Here is a 7,880-nt window from a genome sequence, read left to right as displayed (position 1 = left end):
TTTTTTTTTTTTTTTGGAAATATTAAAAATAATAATTCTTTCGTTCACAGATGAAAATAATAATATTTTCGATAGATAGTTCTGGTATTGGGAAAAGAAATTCGTTTAAAAAAATTCGGAAAGAATTGAGGTAGAATTTAAAATAGAAAGGTAACCGGAAGGCCCTAATAACCGAGGATAGAGCACAATGGCAAGATTTCTTTCGACGGGATTATGCTAATTAGCATCCACTTGGGTGTAGCATCCGTGAAAGGACACGGTCGATTTCCATAGAGAAACGTTATCGATACCATTCAATTCACTCGGAATAATCACGTTGGAGAGGGCACGAGGCTTCGCACGCCAAGCACGTAACGCATAGAACAGTGATTTCGACCATCGAGATCGTGATTAAATTTCATGATGGTGGTTCAAACGTAGGTGTAACATCGCTCGAAAAGTTCAACGTGAATCAAGAATCTGCCGAACGACGGTTTGAACGTGTGTTTAACGACGTTCTTGCGATTATCAATAGCTCGTTTATGATTCAGGAAGTTATAAAAGTCTCTTTTCTCGTTTCAGGAACGTTCCTACGATCAAGAGAAACAGACTTAATAATAAAAAAAGATTGTAATATTTATTTTAGAAATATAATATATAACGTTTGTTGTTATACAACAAATACAAAAAAATCTGCTCGAAGTCGATGAGTTTGAAAAATTCGATTCGCTTCACGTTTGTTTGATACAAATTCAAAGAAACATCACGCGCTTTAAAATAAGTGATCCTTTTGCAATCCAATTTGATGGAGAACGTTTGTCTATATGTTAGAGATTAAAAGATGACAAGAGGTCTCTGCTTGGTCGAATTCGTGATAACACAATTCGCGAGGATTAGGGCAAAGCCATAACTCTCTGATGGCCAGCTGCAATTAATCGATGCTCTTTGATGCTTTTCACCTATCCCTCTATCAAGGGTAGAAAGGGAGGAGGAAGAGGAGGAGGATGTTCATTCAAAGCGCGTATTGATCGATCGATAATTGTCAAGGATTTATCTTAAAAAAAATTGGAGGATAAAAAAAGAGAGAATAAATGGAACAAATCTATTCCATATCGAAAATTTTATAATTAGTAAAAAGTGAAATATTTTGGTTCTAAAAAGAATGATGTTCTCTTTCTCGTTCTCTCTTAATCCGCAGTGTTCAAGATTTTTTAATTAAACGAAAGATAATTAATATATTCCGAATAATTTTGAGCATTGTTTTTTCAAAAACAAATGAGTCGAAATATAAAAATTCTCTTCTCGTATCATCTAATTTAACGCTTTAAGAGCGAAGAAAAATTATTATTCTTTTCTTATTAAATCGATCAAAATATATATATATATATTTCCTTGTCGGATCGATGAAAAGCTATACAATACATTTTCCAGCGTGCCGTACAATTCCAGTAATTATATCTGTCACGAATGAAGATAAAAGGAGAAAGAGAAAGAGAGAAAGCGAAAAAAGATTAAAAATCACTGCTCACTCCGAAATAACGAATAGGAACAAAGGATAAAAGATAAAAGTTAAATTAGAGGTGGAAAAAAAAATGAGAGTTGGCGCGCGGCTGGTATTGTAACGATATTCCAAACGGGGGACAAAATGGTGGATGCTGTAACGCTGTATCCCAAGGGAAAGACGGCGACGGCCACGAAGCTAATTAACAAGACCGTGGATATATACATTCGCGCAAACATATCCTTGGAAATCTATCCGTCCTATTCCCGTAGCCGAAGGCGAGCAATGCCCCGTCTCCTTCCATTTCTCGAGCGACTCGACGCGGATTGGCGGCGCGATAGTAAACTCGTGCTAATTGAATCGTACGTATTGCACAGCCCGGTATACCTCCCCTAATAAGAGCTGCAAATACATTAGCATCCAATCTCGATGGGAGCAGAGGCTTGGATACGGGGTTATAATTCGTGAAATTCCACGGTGAAATTCCACTGTCGTCGTATCGTATCGATTCTGACGTGGAATCGGGAACGTCGTCTCGTTAATTTCCACCACGCGCCGCGATTACGATCCTCTTGCTCGGATATTTCGTTTGATATCGGCTAATCTTGCGATACCAACTACGATCTTTTGTTCACGATCACTGTTCCCCCGCGCAATAAAGGTTACTTGCATCAGATATTCGAAACGTTCGAGGAAGACCGATCACGGGTATTGTTTAAATGTTGTCGTGATTTGATAGATCCTAGGAATATCTAATTTTCCGCTATTTATTTTTTTTTTTTTTTTATTATAAATAGCGCTTGGAAAAACAAATTTGAAAAGTCTAACCCAAAATCTACTTTCATATATTGTACAATTTCTTTCTCCCCCTTTTAACATCCAATATATTTTCCCTCGAGCTTACGAATTCACCATGCTCCTCTCTTCCCATTTGCTCTCCCAATCTACTCTTCCCCTAATAATCGCAAACCAATCATCCTCTCCTAATAACGAAAAGGAAGAATCCCTGCCCTTACCTTTCGGGGCCAATCCCCCCCGTCACGATTCAAAGAAAGTGGCGGCCACCATCCTCGTCGTTATCCGTCGTAACGAGATTCCTCCTCCGAGCACGTTGTTCCCGGACGAGGGGTTCCCGAGAACATTGTTACCTCCGAGAAGTCGTGCAGAAGACGAAAAGACGTTGGAGGGCGTGGAGAGCGTTATCGCTTTCCGATAACGCAGCCGGACACAACCGTTGCACGGCCATTAACAATTCAATTCCATATTTCCTCGCGCGAGCGGATCCGCGCCCCTCTCTCCAGGGAAATACGTTGTTAGTTAATGCGGTTTGGATCCAGCACGCGTGGATCCGGCCAGCGTTGTTCTCGTTATTGGGCCGTGATCCCCCATCGTGGGGCTCGTAATGCAGCGGACGTGTTCCCCACGCGTGGTGTTCTCGTGGACGTGACGCTTCCATTTCGAAGAGCACTTCAAGTCGGGGTCTCCGTTTCCGGCCAGGTTCAGCCTGGGTCTATCGTTTTATCGGCTCGAGCTGATAGCGTTCCGAACGTTTGGATTCGTCGTAGGATGGTAATAAATGGAGGGAGTGGACGCTTCTTGCGGGCTTCGTTTCTCGAGGGTGAACAATCGAGGGGGTGGAATCGCGGGTCCCTCGAGAAGGGAAGAGTTTTTGATTTCTCTTCGGTGGATTCTTTCGGAAGATTCGTGAGAGATTATTTTGGAAAAGACAAAGTCATTCGCTTCGAAGTTAATTCGAGATGAATACTTCGTGGAATACGATTTCACGTCCGTTGTTTTATCGCTCCGTTCAATCTTTGCCGTTCGTCATTTTTCGTTGGACGAAAATTTTTTTTGGAAGACGAACGGGATACTTTTACGATTCTCTCGCCAACTTTTTTTGGAATAATTTGTTTCCTCTCTTTTCCAAGGCGATCAAACTTTCGAAAGATTCTAACGTATTGTTGCGATATATATAAGGATTTTATATATTAATTTCGCAGTCTTTTTTAAAAATCGTAAGTTCGACCAGCAAAACTGGAACATCCATTGGTTGCAATCAATCTTCGTTCCACATTTGGAGTAAATTTGAGACGATATTTCAACTTTTTGCTCCAACAGTACGCAAATATATCCACGAATATATTTGCAAACGCCCGAGGCGATGGCATTACGCGTGTTAAAATTAAATACATAATTTCGGGCGCACGGATCGGCATCCGACCTCTCGTCGGAGATCCATTAATATCCCGGACAACGAGAGCGTTTTACGATGCAAATGTTGAAACGCGCTGACTCGGTGCAAGCCTGAGCACGACACTGTTCGGGACGAGGGCACTGTAAAAACACGGTGCGGGGAGGGCGTATTAATATCGCTCGAAATTTACCACCGTTTCAATTTTCGCCCGATAAACCGGGGGTTCGTGGGCCAGGTACCGTTATTCTATTAAAACCGTAGCCGACAACCGGTCACGCTGGTGGATGCTGATAAAGGAAGAAACACGGAGCCACGTTTCTCCAATTTTCCAAGCAATTTTTTAGGGATTAGCAACAGATTATCGAGCTCGCCCCCACCTGGATAAAGATGCAAATTCATCGGGGACGAACACGTTGGATCCGTCTCTTTGTCCTTTTTCCTCTTTCATTCGATTTATCTACCTTCCTCTGCAGAGCTATCCTTGCTAAATAGAGACTGTTTCGTTATAACGTTAGAAGCAGTTTATCGAATTTCAATCTTCGCCCCCTTCTTCCCTCCTCGAAGAAGAAAGTAATTTCTCTAATATTGGCTCTCGAGAAATCTCAATCGGGGACATTTCCCTCTCCTTCGAATGGATCGAAATCCTTCTTGAAAAACTGTATCAGAGCGTGGGGCGGAAATGAGTGAAAGTCTTTCCCAAGTATAATTCCTTCATCGAGGATATTATTAGGAGATCATATTCCAGATGATACTCCTGGCCGGCCAATTATCGGTAATCGATCGATCGAGTGGCCACTACGTCACTATGTTTAACGGTCACACTTAACACCGATGTGTCTTGTAATCGATGGTTTAACATCCACGCTCCAACGTTAACCATCGTTTATACGTTGATCCGTGTTAATTATGTTGTCTAAGGTCGAGCAAATGGCGTATCCATTATGTCTTACATCGCGATCTATCTCCGTTTCTCTTCATCCCGTGGACAGGGTTGAGACAAGGATGATAGGAGAGAGACCGCGAGCTCCTTTGTGTTCGAATAGCAGCGACACCGAACGCGATTCCCCTTGGGAATACGTGTCTCTCATCTCGACGAAATGAGACAGCTCGAACCTCGTCGTTCTCGAGGAATTTGGCTTTGTACGATGGAACACGATCCATTCTTATTTGAATGATGACGATGAGGAGGAGGTGGAAAGAAGTCGAAATGATTTTCTGCTTCTAATTGTTAATTAAATTGTACTTTTAGGAAGATTATATATATATATGTGTGTGTGTATGTATATAATTTTAGTCTCTTGTAAAATATTGACAGATGTATCATCTGTGTATTTACTTTTAAATTTTTCGATTCAAATGTGGTTTCGAAGGATACCTATTTAAAGTAGAATTATTATCACTTTTTATTTGCATTTTCTTTCTTGTTTGTAATTTCTTATCTTCTCTCGTTGCGGTAAAAATTCTAAAAAACGAAAATTTTTTACAAAAATCACGGAAGATTTATCACTATGGTATAATTTCCCGCGAGAATAGGAAGTATTTCGGTTAAACGACTACTTATGATCACAAGAATTTCACTAGATCAATCGCGTATCTCAGAAAAAGTAAAGTACACTTTCCAAGAAAGAAAAAGAAAAACAAAACCTCGTAAAAATTCAGTGATAATAACCTAAATCTCCAATTATAAAAACGACTGTACTTTTCTATAGAATAAATTAAACGGATTCGAGGAAAGGAGTGTGTGAGCCACCTTTCGAACCCTCTTCCTCGAACTTTTTAAACTTTCATCTTTACATTTCTCGGCTACATCCACGAGAAGAACGTCTTACGTTAAATCCTTCGATTCTGCAAAGAAAGAAACGGAGAAGAGGAACAATGCTTTTCCTCGTACACGTTACACGATCCAAATTTTCTCCGTATACGTGTTTATACACACGTCTCCCTATAAAGTTGCCGATTTAATTACTCGTTTATCCGAGAAAAGGATTCACATCCACCTCCTCGACCCTGCCGATAAGAGGAGGCGAATCCCTAAAAGCTATTTGCACGCGGACGTGCACGTTATAACGGAGCTCGAATATGGCTCAGTGTGGAAGGCGGGTGATGCTCTGAAAAGCGCGTGATAACGGCAGGGGTTACGTGTGTACACGTAACGAAACATCACGGGCGAAATTTTAGCCGTGGCGAAACTAGCTTCTTCGAGTTCGAGCTAACGAACGGGGAAGATCGTTGTCGAGAGATAGAGCGGTGAAAAGAACGGCGCTTTTCGCCGGAATTTTCGAGGGGTATTTAAGTGTATAAATTTAATATTGAAACGTTTAGACACTTCTAGGGCAGCGAGAACGAGGAGGAATTTCTAAAATGAACTTAAAATTGTTGAGTAAAATTGGATTTATTCCAAAGGAAATTTTCAAAATAGTTAAAATATTTAGAAGCTACGCATCTTCTTTTATTTTTGATGCTTATAGACGATAAAATCCTCTAAAATCTTAAAGTGTTTCTCGAGGTTAAACTTTTAGTTAAACTTTAAAAAAAGAATGTATCGCTTTTTCCATTCGAATACTCGAATTAAAGAAACGTTTTGCTCTATATTTTTCTAGAGATCTGAAAACAATGCAATTTATCTTAACTAGGACGATACTCGGAAAAATAATAAAGTTTCTCGAATATTTCACAATTCAGCCTTCGAACAGAAAACTTGAAAAGAACAAGCGATCTAACAAGGAAAAAAGTTTGAAGTTTTAAATCGCGTCCAAAGGCGAAGGATCTCGTTGAAAATGATTGCATTCTATTCAAGAAATTTGCGAGGATCACGAAGTCCGTCGCTGGAATGGAACAGCCTCGATGCATCCTCGATTCCGAAATGCCCTAACCGCGTAATATTAGTCGATCGATGTCAAAATTCCGTTTGTGGTTGTGGCAGGAAAGCTTGTGAGTAATTACTCGAATAGGACGGATCCTCGAGTAACGAGGTAAGACAGCTTCTATTGTGGATGCGTTGAGAATATGTTACTAACATATTTGTATTAAATTTTGATTTTTTTTTTTTTTCTAATTCAGAATCGACCGTTTTCTCGATAAATTTGATTTATGAGTGAAAATATCGCGATATTCGATTGTCCGCGGCGAATATTTTTGGAATTTATCGTGTGGAAATATCGTGACATAAATTTTTGGCAACATTTTGGTGTATAATTTTTATACAGTGACATTGTTGTTGATTGTAAACTGGAAAAAAAAATGAAACCGATGTACGGTTCTATTGATAGGAAAGGATCCAAAATTCCAATTTCTCTCGCAATTTTTTCGCATATATCGATAATTGATTTGATTTTCGGTGATCGAACATTGAGTGTGTTACGTGTCTTTTTTTTTTTTTTATATCTGAATACAATGAGGATAGGTGTTAAAGGATAAAAATCCCAAAGAAAAAAAGGAAAAAAAAAAGATAAAATAAGATGCAGACAGATGGAGGATAAATTTGATTGATTATTTTCGATTTTGTAATGCGTTGAAACGTGACTCGCGTCGGGGATAATGAATATTGATGATGACACGTTCAACGAACAGTGATGCGTCAATTGTGTCAAAATTATAATTACGTTTCCGTTACATTGAATATATTGATAATTACGATATTCCGTAATATTCCGTTATCATTTACCACTATATTTTATCAACCTTTTATTAATAGAAATAGTTTCAATTAATTCTCCCTAACAAATAAACATTGAACGCACACAACTGTGAAATTAAATTAGCATGCAAAAGAATATTCACATAGTGATTGGATGCATGATTTTTCATTTAAAAAGTAAAAAAAGTTGCACAAATCGAATATACTCTAAAAATTTTTAAGAAGTTAAGTTTACACATTCGGTGACGTGAATATAGACATCGTAAAGATTTCTTATTCATGAAAGAACTTTTCTAAGAAATGTGAAAGATGAAAAAGATTTTTCCGTCCGAATTTTCCTTTTACAATATACCCTGCGCGTTCAATACAGATATTATCATCAGTAAACACAGTCTTTTTCGTTTTCATTTTGTACTTCGTATCAAAAATCGATATTCGCCATTCAGGAACCCCTTCAATCCTTGATGCCGCATTGAATTTGTTAATAAACGATTTCCACTAAATTTTCCTCTCGAATCTATAGCCAAGTAACGACGATCCTAGATTTAAAAAAATCTTAAATTAAAAAA

The 7,880-nt window shown here is 38.8% G+C and overlaps 1 protein-coding gene across 7 annotated transcripts in view; it reads left to right on the top strand.

The window, feature by feature from the left end:
* Positions 1 to 7,880, top strand: part of LOC102680347 (protein-tyrosine sulfotransferase) — a 171,703-nt gene that overhangs the window by 96,218 nt on the left and 67,605 nt on the right. The window lies entirely within an intron of this gene.

This window comes from Apis dorsata, unplaced genomic scaffold, assembly GCF_000469605.1.
Source record: "Apis dorsata unplaced genomic scaffold, Apis dorsata 1.3 scaffold_256, whole genome shotgun sequence".
NCBI lineage: Eukaryota > Metazoa > Arthropoda > Insecta > Hymenoptera > Apidae > Apis > Apis dorsata.
The sequence above is the reverse complement of the archived record's forward strand: the minus strand, read 5'-3'. Positions and strand labels throughout refer to the sequence as shown.